The sequence below is a fragment of the Ambystoma mexicanum genome, chromosome 1p, assembly GCF_040938575.1.
Source record: "Ambystoma mexicanum isolate Mex_15411 chromosome 1p, UKY_AmexF1_1, whole genome shotgun sequence".
Lineage (NCBI taxonomy): Eukaryota > Metazoa > Chordata > Amphibia > Caudata > Ambystomatidae > Ambystoma > Ambystoma mexicanum.
Window position 1 is genome coordinate 939588628 of NC_090921.1, and position 15908 is coordinate 939604535.

General features: G+C 49.4%; 1 protein-coding gene across 1 annotated transcript in view; it reads left to right on the forward strand.

The window, feature by feature from the left end:
- Nucleotides 1-207: 207 nt before the first annotated feature.
- LOC138582092 (uncharacterized) overlaps nt 208-15908 on the forward strand; it is a 298917-nt gene continuing 283216 nt past the window's right edge. Inside the window, exon 1 of the mRNA XM_069653059.1 lies at nt 208-336. The gene's annotated coding sequence lies outside the window, so the exon portion shown is untranslated. The remainder of the gene's footprint in view (nt 337-15908) is intronic.

Genomic DNA, 15908 nt, shown 5'->3' on the forward strand with positions numbered 1-15908 from the left:
CTTTATAACATAGAAATATTCTGCACCTTCTAACATTCTCTGCAAGTAAAACCCTACTTTTAACGTTGGTGTTATTGTGTTCAAACTATTTAGGCAGTTTTTCTGATCAGAACCTTGCTGCAGTGTTTCTTTGCTGTTTTCACTTTGGAGGCGGAGCATTTACAACAAAAACCTCCAGCTAGCGAAGCGAAGCGCTGTTGGTTTGCAGTTTGGGAGCAGTTGGAGCTGAGAGGCGGGCCGGCAATCAAAGTCCTGATCCTACGACCAATGACACTGCAGCAGTATAGGAGTCCGGACAAAGAGCCTGGTAGGAGGAGCCCTGAAATCGACAACCGGGTGAGCTACCTTTTTTTCACACTCAAACAAACAGTTTGCTGGTAGCTACTACCTCTGAGCTCAGAGAGCACCTGTGCAAAATTGAACAACTGACGACCCAAGGACTTTTCCTCCCTCACTCCCTCCCCCTACTTCCAGTGGACTCTTGGAATACCTAAAAATATTCCTCAGCCTGCCCCTTCACTCCTCCCCCGCTCACCTCCCGGTCCCTTCCTCCCTTACCTCGCAAAGAAACATTGGGACAAAGTTGTCAACGAGTGGGATTAAACTGGGCACTCCAACGGTGAAACGCCTAAAGAAATGGGAAAATACAAAATCACTCAGTGAGTAACCCTCAGAAATGACCGCCGCACATCAGGAAAGCACCCCCTGAGACCTCAGAAAATAAAATCAAAATGTATCTCATCCTCCCTGTCGGAAAAAAGACAAACGAGAGAGAGGGGGCTCCTCCGACCCAATGCAAGCAAAGATAGAGGCATTTTTTGGGTTAAGTCTGCTTAGAAAAAACAATGGTCTGGAGGAGCGGTCCCAAGGGCAACCCGGCCTATATGCTCTATACTAAACCACCACGGCAACGTGGAGAGCCACACTCCGAGTGAAACGGATTTCAGTGGATCAGCAATTGTGCAATTAATACAAAAGTGTAGGTTGAGTCTTTGGATCATATCGGAGAGCTGGGATGCCCTTCTGAGATTGTTATCTCTGGTAGTTGGGACCATGGAGCGGATAGCATGCTACCTTTTCAAACAGTAAATAACTGCAAAGCTAACAATGGAGGATTAACACCTGGACAAGTGACATTAAAAAGTGCTCAGCTACCGACTGAGGAGTGTTCTCCACAGTTATCCATAGCGATGCCAGAGAAGGACTATTTTTCTTTGCAACTGGCCCATATTAATCCAATGTAATGGGAACAAATGAAGGATAAAATGATTGGGGAACTCAACTTGTGCAATAACCATGGCTGGATGTGATAGGCAATGCTGGAGTCCAGTTTTGGACAGAAAAGACAGATCAATCCTGTCAGTGGATCCGCCTATGGACATGACAACAAATGTTGAGTCCCAGATGTCCCAAACAACTCAATGTGATCCAATCTGTCCGACCCCTCTTAATGCTAATAATAAACCCCCAGGAGAGGGGAAGGCTATCCGTGTGGGGGGAAACGAGAGATATTTCCTGTCAGATGAGTCCGGAGTTAAGAAACATGATGCACCCCTCTACGTATAACTCTATGGACTATATGAAAGCCTTACCTAAGCCTCTAGTCTCAACCCCAATTGCATATACGGTAAGGGAGCAGTCAGCCCAAGTCCCCAGGTTAACTTCTGACGCTGACTCAGGAGACCCAGTCCATGTTTTGGGCTATCACTTGGAACAGCACAATATCAATTCCAAACTTCGTATCCCGAAACATCTTAATGTCAGCAAGTCTTCCATACCTGTAGTCACTGAAGACTCTGCTAGGAAGTCTGTCATGGACCCCAGGAACTTTATTATGTCTAATGTGAAGTCCTGTGGAGGTTCTGAACCAAGAGACGCTCTAAGGAACAAAGTACTTGCATGGCTGCACAAGAAGACTAGTCAGGGTGTACTAAGAATACAAGACATTAAGATTATTAAAAGGATTAAGGTCGACCAGTGGTGTACCCAAGAGGATATGGAGTGTATATTGGTGGGATGCGGCAGGAATAACTTAATATCTGATTTAGCTCTCTGTGTTGATTTCTACAAAATCTCATCAGATTCTAAACTTGTAGTAGATTATGCTCATTAGGGGGTTGTGCTCTTATTGAAATGTACCTGATTATTGTATTGACTCCTGCCCTCCTTTGTCCTTTCTATCAAATGGATTTGAATGGATTTACGTATATATTTATTTTTTAACTTTTTTTTATTGGCAGAAAGTTAAGACAGGTACATCACAAATTACACAGAGGTAAACAAGAGCCACAATATCGCATTTAGGCATTACATCATGCACTATTTCAAACAATCCAGATTAGGGGCATGGGGGGAGGATTGACAACACGAAGGAGCACAAAGTGCTCAGTACTTATGGTGAGTCAGGCGTACCTGGCGGGGGGGTGGAGCTCCATTCAACCCTGTCTCTATTGTTCAGATAGCTGCAGAATTCGGTCCACACATTTTCTGGGCGTGATGGCATGGGTAGGGATCCAATATACTCTTCTTCACACACTTGTACCCAGGTGAGAGCTTTCAACCACATCTCAAGGGTGGGTGGGGGTGAGGTGAGAGGCGCTACCAGCATTGTAATATACATCTTTTAGCGATAATAGCACTTACATTTACACATTTTTAATTTTTTTTGCATTTTCACCAGCCCATATACCGAACAACAAGGCTAATGGGTCAAGGTCCACTGGGGACCCAACTATCTCTGAGAGCGCTTTCGTCACTTCCATCCAAAATGCACTTAGCACAGCACAGGACCAAAACATATGTATATGATCTGCCTCTTCAGATTTACATTTCGGGCATGTGTGAGTCGGGTGTGTGTGAAATTCGCTACTCTGTGCGGTGTATAATAAAGTCTGTTAAGGTGTGTAAAGTGTATGCAACGGAATCTAGCGCTCAGGGAGGCTTTGCTCGTGTGGTCACACATTTTGTTCCACATCCCTTCAGTGATTTCCATTTCTAGCTCCCTGCCCATACTTCCCGTGGTTTGAGGGATGCATCCTCCATTTTTCCCAGCTGCATTTTATAAAGAGAGGATATTATGTCCCTGCTCTTGTGGAGTTTGCAATGTATTGGAGTTCAGGTGTGTCTGGGGGCTCGTCTGGGTAGGAGGGCCACATTTCACGGACCACCGATCTTAGCCTGAAGTATTGTAGCAGCTCAAGCGCTGAGTTGGAGTGTTCGGGCCGCCACGTTTGAGGGGTGATAAATTTACCATCGGGGTATAGATCAGTTAGTGCTTGATAGCCCAGGTCCTCCCAGTGTCGCAGGAAATGCTGGTCGTGTGTGGGGAAGAGTCCAGGAAATTGCCATATGGGGAGCCATTTATAGTATGGGCGATGCTCTTGTTTCGAGTTCAGAATGCTGTTCCACGCTCTGATCGTGGTAGCCACAGGGTCTGACGGGGTGTCTGACTGGAACGTGCAGTGTGGTATTAAGGTCATGGTGTTGATCCCATCACCTGCCAGTTTCTCTAATTTGACGTGGGGGGGTTCAAGTGTGCGTACCAGTGCGTGGCGTGTTGGGCCTGTGCTGCGATCCAGTACAGTTTTAGCTCTGGGGCTGTGAAGCCCCCTTTTTCGTAGGGTAGGGTCATATGTTGCCACCTCTTGCAGACGGCTCCAGAATGCCAGAGAAATTGGGCGCACGCCGAGTGGAGCCTCTTGAAATATTGCTTCCCGGGCCACACTGGTACGTTGGCAAAGATATAGAGGAGCTTGGGACAGTGGGAGGTTGCGCCATTTAAGCATCTTGGATTCAATGAGCTGTGCTGTAGTCTCGTAGTTATCCGCCAGTAAGGAGGCTTTGGTTAGTGACACTTGCACCCCGAGGTACCTGATACCACCTAGGGACCAACGTAGGGGAAATTCACATGACGGTTGCTGGGTTGCTGCAGTAAGGGGGAATATTTCTGATTTAGAATAGTTGATGGTGAAGCCGGAGTATGTGCCTATTTTGGTTAGGTCTAGGTATATGGAAGGGTTTCTGACGTATAGGAGTACATCAGCATACAGTGAGATGATTTCCGGTGTGTCCTGTAGGTGAACACCTTTGCGGGTGTGTCGATCCCTGACGTGGTCCGCCATGGGTTCAATGGCGAGCGCAAAATAATGGGGGAGAACGGACATCCCTGACGGGTGCCCCTGTGTAGCACAAAGGGAGAGGAGACAATGGAGTTAACTAGCACACTGGCCATTTGTCCTGTATATAGCAATTTTATATAGGAGATCATATTTGGTCCTACTCCCATTTTTTCCCAAAACAGCCCATAAGTATTACCATGAGACCATGTCAAATGCCTTCTGGGCGTCTAGTGCGACCGCCACTGCGTCAGCCTTCGGGTCAATTCTGGACATCACATTAAATAGACTGCGGATATTAAGTGCAGTAGAGCGGCCGGGAACAAATCCACTTTGGTCTGCGTGGACCAGATGGGGCATGAATGGGAGGAACCTGTTCGCTATTATTTTAACAAAGATTTTCATGTCCGTGCTGATAAGCGATGAGGGCCTAAAGGAACCACATTCGTCTGGGGGTTTCCCTGGTTTGGGAAGGACGGTTATTAGGGCTTCTCTCAAGGAGGGAGGGAGGGTGGCTAACCGGAGTGATTCGGTCCAGACCCCGTACAATATGGGAGCTAAAATGGCAACATGTTCCTGGTAGAACTCAGATGTGAGCCCATCAGGACCCAGGGCCTTGTTCTTTGGGAGGTCTGAAATTACCTGGACTATCTCATCCAAGGTGAAAGGAGCATCGAGTTGTTCCTTGCTGCTTGGGGAGATGAGGGTCATAGGGATACGTTCTAGCAGGTCATCTAGGTCATGGGCTGTGTGTTCCAGCTGGGGGCCATATAGACTGGCATAAAAGCTTGCGAAGGTGTCAATGATGGCTTGGTCGGACCAGTGTCATGAGCCATGTCCATCTAAAATGCTATCTATTCGGGCCCTACTTCTCTCCCCGCGCACTAGTTTAGCCAGGGTTCTTCCAAGTCTGTCTCCCTCACCGTACCTCCGGGCAGCCACGGGCCGAGCATGGTACCGCGCCTCGCTCAGGGCGTGAGATTCATATAGTTCCATTTCTGTTCTAATCTTTGCTAGGGTTGCCGCAGCTGGCGCGGAAGCGTGTTCTCGTTCTAGAGTTTTAAGCTTAGTTTCGGAGTTGCTTAGGGCCTGCCTTATGGCTTTGAGAACCCCCACCTCCCTTGAGATGCACATCCCTCTGATGTATACTTTTAATGCCTCCCAGCGGGTCCCCTCGTGTGTGTCTTGTGTGTTGTTGTTCTCAAAAAACGTGTTTTTGTCCGAAAGGATCTCAGCTTTAAAGACAATGTCAGATAGAGCAACAGATTTAAAGCACCAGGCGGGGTGGGCAGTCAGCGTATTACCCAGTTGGATCACAGGGGAGTGGTCAGAGAGCGTGCGTGCAAGGATCTTGACATCCGTCACCCTGCCCACCCGGCACCCGACAGTAGGAACATGTCTATTCTTGAAGAGCTATCATGTACTGTTGAATAGAAAGTATAATCTCTCTCTTGGGGATGGAGCGTTCTCCACACATCGTGTAGATTTAGAGACCTCATGTATGTATGGAGTCGCTTGGCAGCTCGAGACGTGACCCTGCGGGTAGTGGTTGTTCTATCGAGGACATTGTCAAGTATAAGATTCATGTCTCCCCCCATATAATGGGGATTTCCACATATTTCATGAGAATGGCGGTCACTGCGTCTATAAATTCGGGGGAATCAGTGTTGGGACCGTATGAATTTGCGAGCAAGCATTCCTCATTAGCCAGAGTGCAGTTGAGAATCACATATCTGCCTTCTGTGTCAATGTGGGATGTATAAAGTGTGAATTTTACAGATTTGTGAATGAGAGTCAGGACTCCCCTGGATTGAGTAGAGTATTGGGTATAGAATCTGTTGGGGAAACAGCTCTGTGCTAAGTTTGATAAGGAGTTTCAGAGCGTGTGTCTCCTGCAATAAAAGTACCTTGATCCCATGTCTTTGTGCTTATGCTGTGATCCTTCGGGACTTTGTGAAATTTGTCAATCCCTGAACATTCCATGTCATCATTTTAAAAGCCATGCTGACAATTTATGGGACATCCCAAGTAAAGGATCTGTCTCTGTTTTCAACCATATGTGCTGCGTTGGCGTGAACACGCCTCTCTTCAAAACCAGTCATTACCTTCCTGCCGATTTTAGTGTAACATTCCCCAACATCACCACCCCCACCCTCACTGCCCGGTACAAACTAGCAGTGTCATAGTGCCCATCCCCAGAGCGACCTACTGCGTGCCATCCCCAACTTGGCGACGCGTGACCAATAGCCCAACCGGGGCTTAAACATAAACACACCGCCTTAGAAAGCATTGCAGCTGCAGTGGGAGCTGCCGCTGCCGTCTGACCCACATTTGTTAATGCATATTATGATGAAACATCATTAATCTTTTGAGCGGCTGATGGAACTTAGGTTACAAAACAAGCAAACTTAATCACAGGTAGCGAGATATAAGCAGATACTGCCATAGGCTGGTGTCTGACAGTAAGGCTTGGGTTTCGAGGTTCGGGCTCAGTGTATGCCATTATAGTCAGGCAATTAGGGATGTATCCCCTTCCAAATGTTGTGCTCTTGAGATGCTGGTGTTGGGGCTATGTTAGGCCCAGAAAAGGACGGAGAAGAGGGGACAAGCCAACCCCCTGGGGGGCAGTCCATAGATCAGCCATGGCCGGTGAGGCCTACAGTAGAGCCACGGGAGCCTTGGTCTTAGTCCTTGTCCATTGGTTCCTCCGGGGGATCCACTAGCAGGATTTGTGTCTCGATGAATTTGACTGCCTCGTCTGGGACCGTAAAGAAGTACAGCTTGTTGCGGTGAGTGAATTTTAGGCGAGCCGGGAAGAGCATTGCGTACTCGATTTTCCTTTCTCTTAGCATTTTTTTCACACCTCCGAATTGGTGTCTCTGCATCTGCACCCCCACCAAAAAGTCAAGGAAGATCCTAATGATGTGTGCGTCCAGTTTTAGTTCCCCCTTCTCTCTGGCCAGGTGAAGTATGTGGCCTCTGTCCTTATAACTTAGCAGTTTTGCAATTATTGGTCTGGGGAAGTCTCCTGGTTTAGGCCGGGGTGCCAGTGAGTGATGTGCTCGTTCAACAGTGAAGAATGGTGACAGCTCGGGGTTATTGAGGAGGTCTTTGAGAAGTTGTTCGACCGCGAGTTCCATTCGAGCCTTTAGCGCAGATTGAGGAAACCCCACTATGTGAATGTTGTTCCTTCGCAACCTCGTTTCAAGGTCATATCACTAAGCTTTGACCTGCTTCATGTCACGGATGAGTTCCGTGACTGTGTTTTGTAGGGTATGAACATTGTCCTCATTGGTTCCTATTCTTTGCTCTGCCTCAGTGATTCTGGCCCCATGCTGGTCGAGTTTAGCTCTTAAGGAGGCTACATTCGCGTTAATATCATCCAGTATTTCATGGAAGGCTGCAAAGTTTTTGGCCATGGACTCCATCATTGTAGTTAAATCAGGCTGCGGCGGGTCCGGCAGGATATCACCATCCTCCTGTGCTGCGGAGGAGGATGCTTGGTCCGCCCTGGGCGCTGCCTTGGTGAACTTATCCATGGCGCCTACCTTGCTAGCTCCTCGTGATCTGTTGGACATTGCTGTGGTGGGGAGCAGCTCTTAACCAGACAGGTTTGGTGGTGATCGTAAGTCAGGAGTCCTGTAGTGGAGGTGTTAGCTGGCCAGTGGTTTCAGCATGTAGGTAGTCTGAGCCTGGTAATGCAAGTGTTTGCCCCGATGGGTTGGGAGTGGCCAGCCCGTGGCTGGGCAGTGGTGATGAGGGAGCTGTGGGCAAAGAGTGGCCAAGAGGGCTGTATAATGGTGGGTTGCAGCGGGTGCTCCGCAGTGCCCGTAGGTATAGTGGGTGGAGAGAGCTGGGGGGAGTCAGGTGGGCTCCTGTGTAGGCAGTATCCCTTTAGTTGTATTTGGGCTCGCTGGGCGATGTGTTGTTAATGGGGTGGGTAAGGGGCCCCACCGGGATGAAGAGATGATGTTGCTGCAGCTGTATGTGCTGGTAGTGCGGGGTGACTTCCTCCTCTTCAGCGCCCTGCACAGTTACAGTTCTATGGTGGATTCTCAGCACATGAATATGAGGAACCTTCTGATGCGAGGGGCAGCAGTGTGAGATGTTAATTTAGCCCAGTGAAGGGCGGCCGCGTAGCCTGCTGTCTCAGCTACACCTTGTGTTGCTGTGAAGTGCTCCCAATCCGCAGAGCATGGGAGCGGACAGTCAGTACGTAGGAGGGAGAGCCGAGAAGGCTGGTCCGCTCATATGCGCCCAGCCGCACCACCTGAGCGCCGGGCCTCTCGCGCAGGGGGTCGGGTTATGGCGAGCGTCCCCACATAGGATCCGGATCGTGGGATTGGGCCGCCACAGACCCTCGCCGCACCCAGGGAAGATGGTAGGCGATGCTGGGGATGAGGGGGGGAGGAGGGCAAGCTGCGGCAGCCGCACCGATGACACAGGGGGCCACGGGAGCCCAGGTGAGGCAGCAATGGAGGTGGCAGCACCACCAGCACTCCCCCCTGGAGGCACCTAACGTTGCCGCCCGCCGTCAGCAAGGCCTGCAGCGACAGATTGGGAGGTGCCCCGGCTGGCATTACAGATCAGCTGTCCAGTCCCCCGTCTCCACGCAGCAGCGCCGCACTCAACAACACGCCAGTGGGGCTCGTCGGCAGGGTTTTCCGCAGCTTAGCGGCGGTGCCGTCGAGGGCTGCCGAGGTCGCACCGCCTTCCAAGTTTCCAGGAGGCAGGCCCAGCAGGCCCCACCAGGGCTGTCCGGCGTAGTCGGTCATATCTTGGGTGCAGCCGAGGCGCTGACAGCGGTTTTTCCACAGTGTATGCCCAGCGATCAGGGGGCAATCAGGCGTCGTTTTTGGGGGTATAGGCGGTAGGATTCCGCCATTGTACGCAGATTGTGGTCTGTGGGTCACGGAGCTCAAAAGCTAGGTGGCCATCTTCCTGGCTGCTCAACAGTGCCCCCCGACTTACGTATTTGATGTTCTTTGTTTTGTATTTGTATGTTCTGCTGATTCTTCTTTTCTATGTTTGTATGTGCATATTTGTGTGCTCTGAGGCCCAAAAACATGTGGCGCTGTATATAAATTTAAATAAAATAATAAAAATAAATCCTCTGTGCCTCCTCCACTGAGCGGGAGGGCAACAATGGAGACTGGGAAAGTGGAAAGCAAAATCCGCGGAGACCATTGCAGCCACTACACCCAGCAAATGATAAAGAGGGAGACCTTAGCACACAGAACTTTACAGATTTATGGAAGCGAAGAGTGGAGGAACTCCATCCTCCCTCTCAATCTAAAATTACAACCAGAGACGGAGCTGAATACTACAGAGACACACACACACACACACACACACTTTGTGAAACTGATTGAGACCAATCCTACTGCCTCTACCCCATTTTTCAATCGCTTGTGGATCCTAGAACTATTACATCTGGTTCCAAACTTGGAAAACATTATGTCAAGGTACATAGGGAAGCTAGAGCTCCCACAGTTTGACAGTACAATCAACTGGGTACTGGTTAACGTTGTCTCTTCTTTTGTGGTGGAAAATGTCTGCAAAAATGCCCGGCATTCAATTATCTGGGTTTTGCGATTCTGTTGTTCGGCCCACACGCTCAAAAGCACCCTCCCCATAGTACCAGCTTTAGAAACCAAGAGCCATCATTAAGGGAAATGACTAGAGATAGACAGGTAAAGGGGAGGCAAAGGGGCTACTGGACCCCAATCAAAACATCAAATTTATGACCGATGGAAAAGGTAGAGGTTTGGCAGCTTATTTCCTGGAACACAAGGGGTTTACATTCCATCCTTAAATATCAGCCAGCGCTGGAACTGTTCAGGAGGACTGAGCTATTTTGTTTTCAGGAGACTTGGCTCACGACTGGCTTTGAGCTAGATGGTTTCACAATTATATTTAATCTATCAAAACCCCCTGAGAGGGGGCGCCGTAGGAGAGGTTTGTGCATTGGGGCAAAAACATATTTGAATCTAACAGAATACCAAACTGCGACTTCCCGCACTAACCTAATTTGTAGTCAAGTAAGCAACCTATGGCTGGGAGTGAAACCCACTTTGGTGATCACGTTATATGACCACCCCCCAGGTGGGGAACAGACGAAGGGTCTGAGAGAGGTTTTGGTAGACACCCTTAGAAATTGGAGTTACAGTTTCCCTAAGGGCGGCATCATCTTGACAGGAGACTTCAATGTGGACTGTGTGTATAATCACCTAGGCCTTATTGGCTCGGGAAGAAAGGATGGCCTGGGAACCAGAGCATGCCACTGGATGGAGGCCCTAGACAAGTTTGAACTCTCCCCCTTGGTAGTAGAAGCCAGAGAAGCACAAACAACATGGTCAAATGGAACATATAAGAGCAGCATTGATTTCATTTTTGAAAAACACGACCATAAGAAGAGGCTCCCCTAGGTTTGAAATCGTTCCTGCCCCAAGCAGTGCAAAGGAAAAATTGAGAGATCGACCATTGCGGGGCTTGCCAATCCAGACTATTCTGGACTGAGGCTAGGGTTTTCCACTTCAGCAAAGCGGTTAGAGCATAGGGTCAGAGTGAAGAAGAAATCCTTGGTGATTGCAACTGGGACTTAAAAAGACTGGTGTCTACACTGGCCATATACCCTCCCACCAGACAGCCAGCGGTCGCCAAACATTTGGAAGAAGTAAGACCTACATTTGACCCAGGAATATTCAAGTCAAAAAGGGAAGTCAACTCCCTGATAAGGAAAATCAAAAGATCTCGGAACATAGCACATGCAGAAAAAAGAGAGAACTGCAGAAAAGGATCAGATCTAAGCATAAAACAAAGCTACGGAATTATAAATATGGGGAACACTCGGCTGCCTGGAAACACATAAACTGATTAAAACAAATGAGACAAAGAAGTTCTGGCATTTGATCAGCAGCAATGGGACGGGCAGCATAGCGCTCGAAGTATGTGGGGTAACAGAGGAACAATGGGAAATCTTTGTTGGGAAAACCTTTCGATGGCAAGGGAGCCCAGGGACCCAAACCCAAGGAAGGTTAGTCCAATGAGGGACACACTGGTGGAAAATCACATAAGAGGAGCTAACATCGAGGGGTTGTTAGTTAAGATGAACCGTTGATGGCAATGGGCCCTGATGGTCCTTGCAATGTAGTTATGAAGAGCGATCCAGCAGTGTGGAGTCCGCAATTGCAATCCCTTTTCCTCCACATTTGTGAAACGGGAATTCTACCCAAGAGTTGGAGAAACTCCATACTCATACCAGTGCATAAGAAGGGCCCCCACAACATACCATCACATTTTAGACTACTGAAAATGTTGGACCCTAGAGCAAAAATGTTTCCTTCCTTACTGCTTGAACTTCTGGCTGAATGGGTAAAGAGTGAAGGCCTGCTTTCTTTCCACCAGACTGGTATCAGGAAGGGATGCAGAACAACCCATCCTATATGGGCCCTGATGACCTTGATAACAGATACTCAGGTGTACCCTGGCTCGCCGCTTTACATCGCTTTTGTGGATTACACAGCTGCGTTTGAGAACGTCATCAGAGAAAAGCTATGGGAGAAGTTAGTAAGATGGGGAATAGATCCCTCATTGTTATACTTCATCAAGTCACTTTATTCTTAAACAGAGGTCCAGGTGACACTGTCCCAAGAAGGAACTTTATCGAAGCCTCTCATGACCAATATAGGACTCAAGCAAAGATGCCCTCTTGCCCCCCTCCTGTACAAATTATACTCAGCACAAGCCATGGAGAAGGAACATAATCACCCCCCACCCATTTTGGAATGGAAGTCCTGAGCTGCTTAACAAATGCCGACAACACTGTTATCATAGATCGGACCGCTATAGGTCTCCAGCAATCGCTGCAGTCTTTGCATACCTATTCCAGATTACACGGCTATACCCCAATAGCACAAGGACCAACATTCTCACAGTGGGGAAAGGAGCATATGGAGCCCCCTCTTTAAGAGGTAACCTAGGAGGGGTTACTCTGCAACAAACAGAATAATATAGGTACCTTGAACAATGATTAGAGCAAAATTGACCCAGGCTCAACTGAGGGAGGGAGTGACAAGCAAAGTATGGAAAAAATGGCTTGTGCTTAAAAAGATCATTGATATACATGGTGGTCACTCTCTGGAGGCCAAGATCAGAGCCTACAGACAATAGATAGTACCCAGCATCCTATATGCGCTAGAAGTTTACCCATTAAATCTTATAGACTGGTTGCCCAAGCTGAAGGCACAAATACTGCGCTCACTGCTTGCCCTCCCCTCTAGTGTCCCAGTACAAGCAGTACGCCTGGAATTAGGGCTACCTTCCCTGCTCTGCCTTTGGAAGATTGTGGCCTGCAAACTATGGCTAAAAATACAGCCCAGCGATTCTAAGGTGCTGATGTTACTGAGCCTCACAATTGCTCATTCAAACTGATGAAAGAAAAGCAATTGGTATAGGCAACTGGGCAATACGGTGGCACAACACTTTGAGGACCTGGGAATTAAAAATCCACCGGCAACCTGGTTAGGCCTCCATCTGATCAAATTGGAGAGGAAAACCAGACATCATGACATCTCGCTAGGGGTGAATCACCTGTCTACCCAGCGAAGATATGCAATTTATTCTCACCAGGGTTTTGACAGGGATTCACCAAGATCTTACCTCACACAACTCAGTACTCCTGTAACACAGTTCATCCTCTCATTGAGATTAAATATTCTCCCAGTATTGAAAACACACTGGGGCATGGGAGGAGATCCCTAGGGTCACAAGGGAATATGAGAAGGGATATGCCAAGTTTCTCCAGCATTGGATCTTTCATGGATTCACATGCTTAGAAAATTCCCCGTCGACAGACTGGGAACCCTCGGTACACTTATAAAGCTGTTTCCCATAGGACACAAAAGTGTCGGAAGTTTTTCTATCTATGTCGTTTTCGGGCCGTCTACGCATGATAGGACGTAACGGTATAAATGCCCCGCCCCCGCGGCTCCCTTCAGATTTCAACCGTCTCCAAAGTAGTGGGATCACCTCGCGTAGTCTACTATTTTGTCAAGGTTGTGCTGTTGGAGTTTTGTCCAGATGTCTGAGAAAGCGATGTTCCGCCCGTGCGCTACGTGCGGTTTGAAAAAAGTGTATGAGGGGGATGGGCATATGGATTGCATATATTGTCTACACCCTCATCATTCGGCAGACAAGTGCGACATATGTAAGGGCTGCTCCCAAAAGACTCTTAAAGATCGAAGTCGGCGGCTAGTGGCATGGTTAAACGATGGAGCGGGGGCATACCCGCCTTCGGAGGTAGGCTCCACGCGCAGCGTGGCCTCAGCGTCAAAATCTTCAGGGGCCCCGCGCCGCTCGACATCGTTGGAACCCCCGGTGAAGAAATCACGACCGGCGGAGAAAGAGTCATCAAGAAGCCATTCTAAGGAGTCCTCGTCAAAGAAAGCCTCGTCATCCTCATCTTCAACGAAGAAAGACAGAAAAGAAAGGTTGAAATCCTCCTCGGGCGATCACCATAGATCGACCGCGAGTCGAGAAGCGGAGAATTGTAGGTCAAGTTCAGAAAAGGCGGGAACGCCTCAGGGGCCTACACGACCACCACCACCGTCGTCGACGGCAGGGCAGTCGTCGACCCCTTCTCTACCATTGACACAATTGGTCTCAACTATTCTTGGACCGTAGGTGGTGACGGCGACGACAACGACAGGGCCAGCTTTAGCCTCGTCGACAGAGATTTCGCAAGAGGCCTGGCGACCAGAAGTATTCAACCCGGTTTTGCCAGAGACCCTGCTGCAGCAAGAGGCGGCCTTGTCAGTGTCCTCGGGAGATGAGGATGTGAGAGTAGCTGGCCCTGCAGACCTCGGGTTACGAGGAATAAGAAAGCCTCTCTCCGGGGGAGCCAGCATTCCAGGGTTTACCCCTCTTCTTAATCCGCAGTCACTCTTATCGCTGGAAGTTTTATCCACGTTACAGACCTTGTTGAAGTCATTGGACAAGAGGCTACCTGAAGCAACTCCGGCGAGGTCGACCATCGACGAACCGGGCCCGTCTCGTCGGCCAACTCCGTCAATCCCCACGACAGTGCCAGCGGGTGAAGACCTCTCAGCTGCACGCCACGAGGAGGGAGAACTGCTAGATTCGGACTCGGACAGGAGGACCCTATCGGATGTCTCACTATCCCCCTCCAGGGATCCAACCTGGGAGTCGGAGGTGGAGTTAGAAACCCCAAGAAGCCCAGCTCAGCCGTCTCCCCCGGACGACACTGGGTCATTTCACGCTATGATGGCCAAAGTGTGTACAGAATTCGGGTTGGCCCAGGAAGAGAGAAAGGACTGTTTTCTTTTCGACCACATGGGAAAGAGAAGAAGGTCGGTGTTCTCGGTACCCATCCTGGATCATGTGTGGCAGAAGGGGTTACAGACCATGCGTCACCCTTTCTCGGAACCGGCAATAAAAGGTTGCCTAGAGAAGACATTTAAGGCCCCAGAAGCTACCCCCAAGTGTCTTTCCGCCCAACCAGCCCCTGACTCGGTGGTGTCAGCAGCAGCGGCGAGAAAGGCGAGGGCCCAGCACAAGTGCACGACCCTCCCGGAAAATGAGGCCAGAAGACAGGATGCCTTTGGCTAAAAAGTGCTGTCGGTAGGAGCAACCACAGTGAAAGCAGCCAACTCTCTGGCTATAGTAGCCAGATATGACAGAGAGATGTGGCACCGGCTGGCACCTATGCTGCATGGCTTAAATGCACCAACTTTAGACCAGAGGTGCAATACAAGGTGCTGGATATGCCCCTTGAGGGAGACCTTCTGTTCGGCGAGAAGGTGGACGAGGCCCTGAAGGGCATGAAGGAGGACTCTGACACGGCGCGTTCCTTGGGTGCCCTCCAGAGTGGTCGAAGTTTCAGGTCTTTTCGTCCCTTTAGGGGAGCATCGGGAAACTCCAGATTCTCGGCATCGAAAGACAGATCCTTCAGTAGGCCGGCGTACCCTTCCCAGGGATACAGACGGGCTTCTCAAGTGGCAAAACGACGCCGGGACTACCAGACCTCCAGGAAGAGAACAGGTTACTCGTCGTCGACGAGAGATAAGCAGACCAAGGACCAGCAATGACGGGCATCGGAACGTTCTGGGAGGCAGAGTATCGTACTGCATCGACGAATGGGAGCCAATAACAATGGATCAGTGGGTGTTGGACATAGTAAGGTACGGACATTCCCTGCAATTCAAAAGCAACCCTCCGCACATTCCACCGGCGTTTGTAGCTCAACCCCATCTGAGCATGTTGCAGCAGGAAGTAGCACTTATGTTACAAAAAGGAGCTATAGAATTGGTTCCGTCATCGCAGAAGGGTCAAGGAGTTTATTCCCGATACTTCGTGGTGATAAAACCAAACGGAAAATGGCATCCCATTCTAGACCTGCGCGATCTCAACAAGACGTTGAAAAGCCTAAAATTCAAGATGCTCACGCTCCAGGAAGTGATCCGATCAGTTCAAGAAGGGGATTTTCTGGCGTCTCTGGACCTGCAGGACGCGTACTTCCACATACCAATGCGTCGGCGACACAGAAAGTTCCTAAGGTTTGTGGTAGGACGGACTCACTACCAGTTCACAGTACTTCCCTTTGGGCTGAAATCCTCCCCCAGAATGTTCACGAAATGTTTGGCCCCAGTGGCAGCCTGGCTGAGAAGGCAAGGTCATCATGTGTACCCGTATCTCGACGACTGGTTGGTGAGGGGGTCCTCCCCTATGTCGACTCACACAAGTTTGCAGGCCACCATGCAACTTTTACAACGG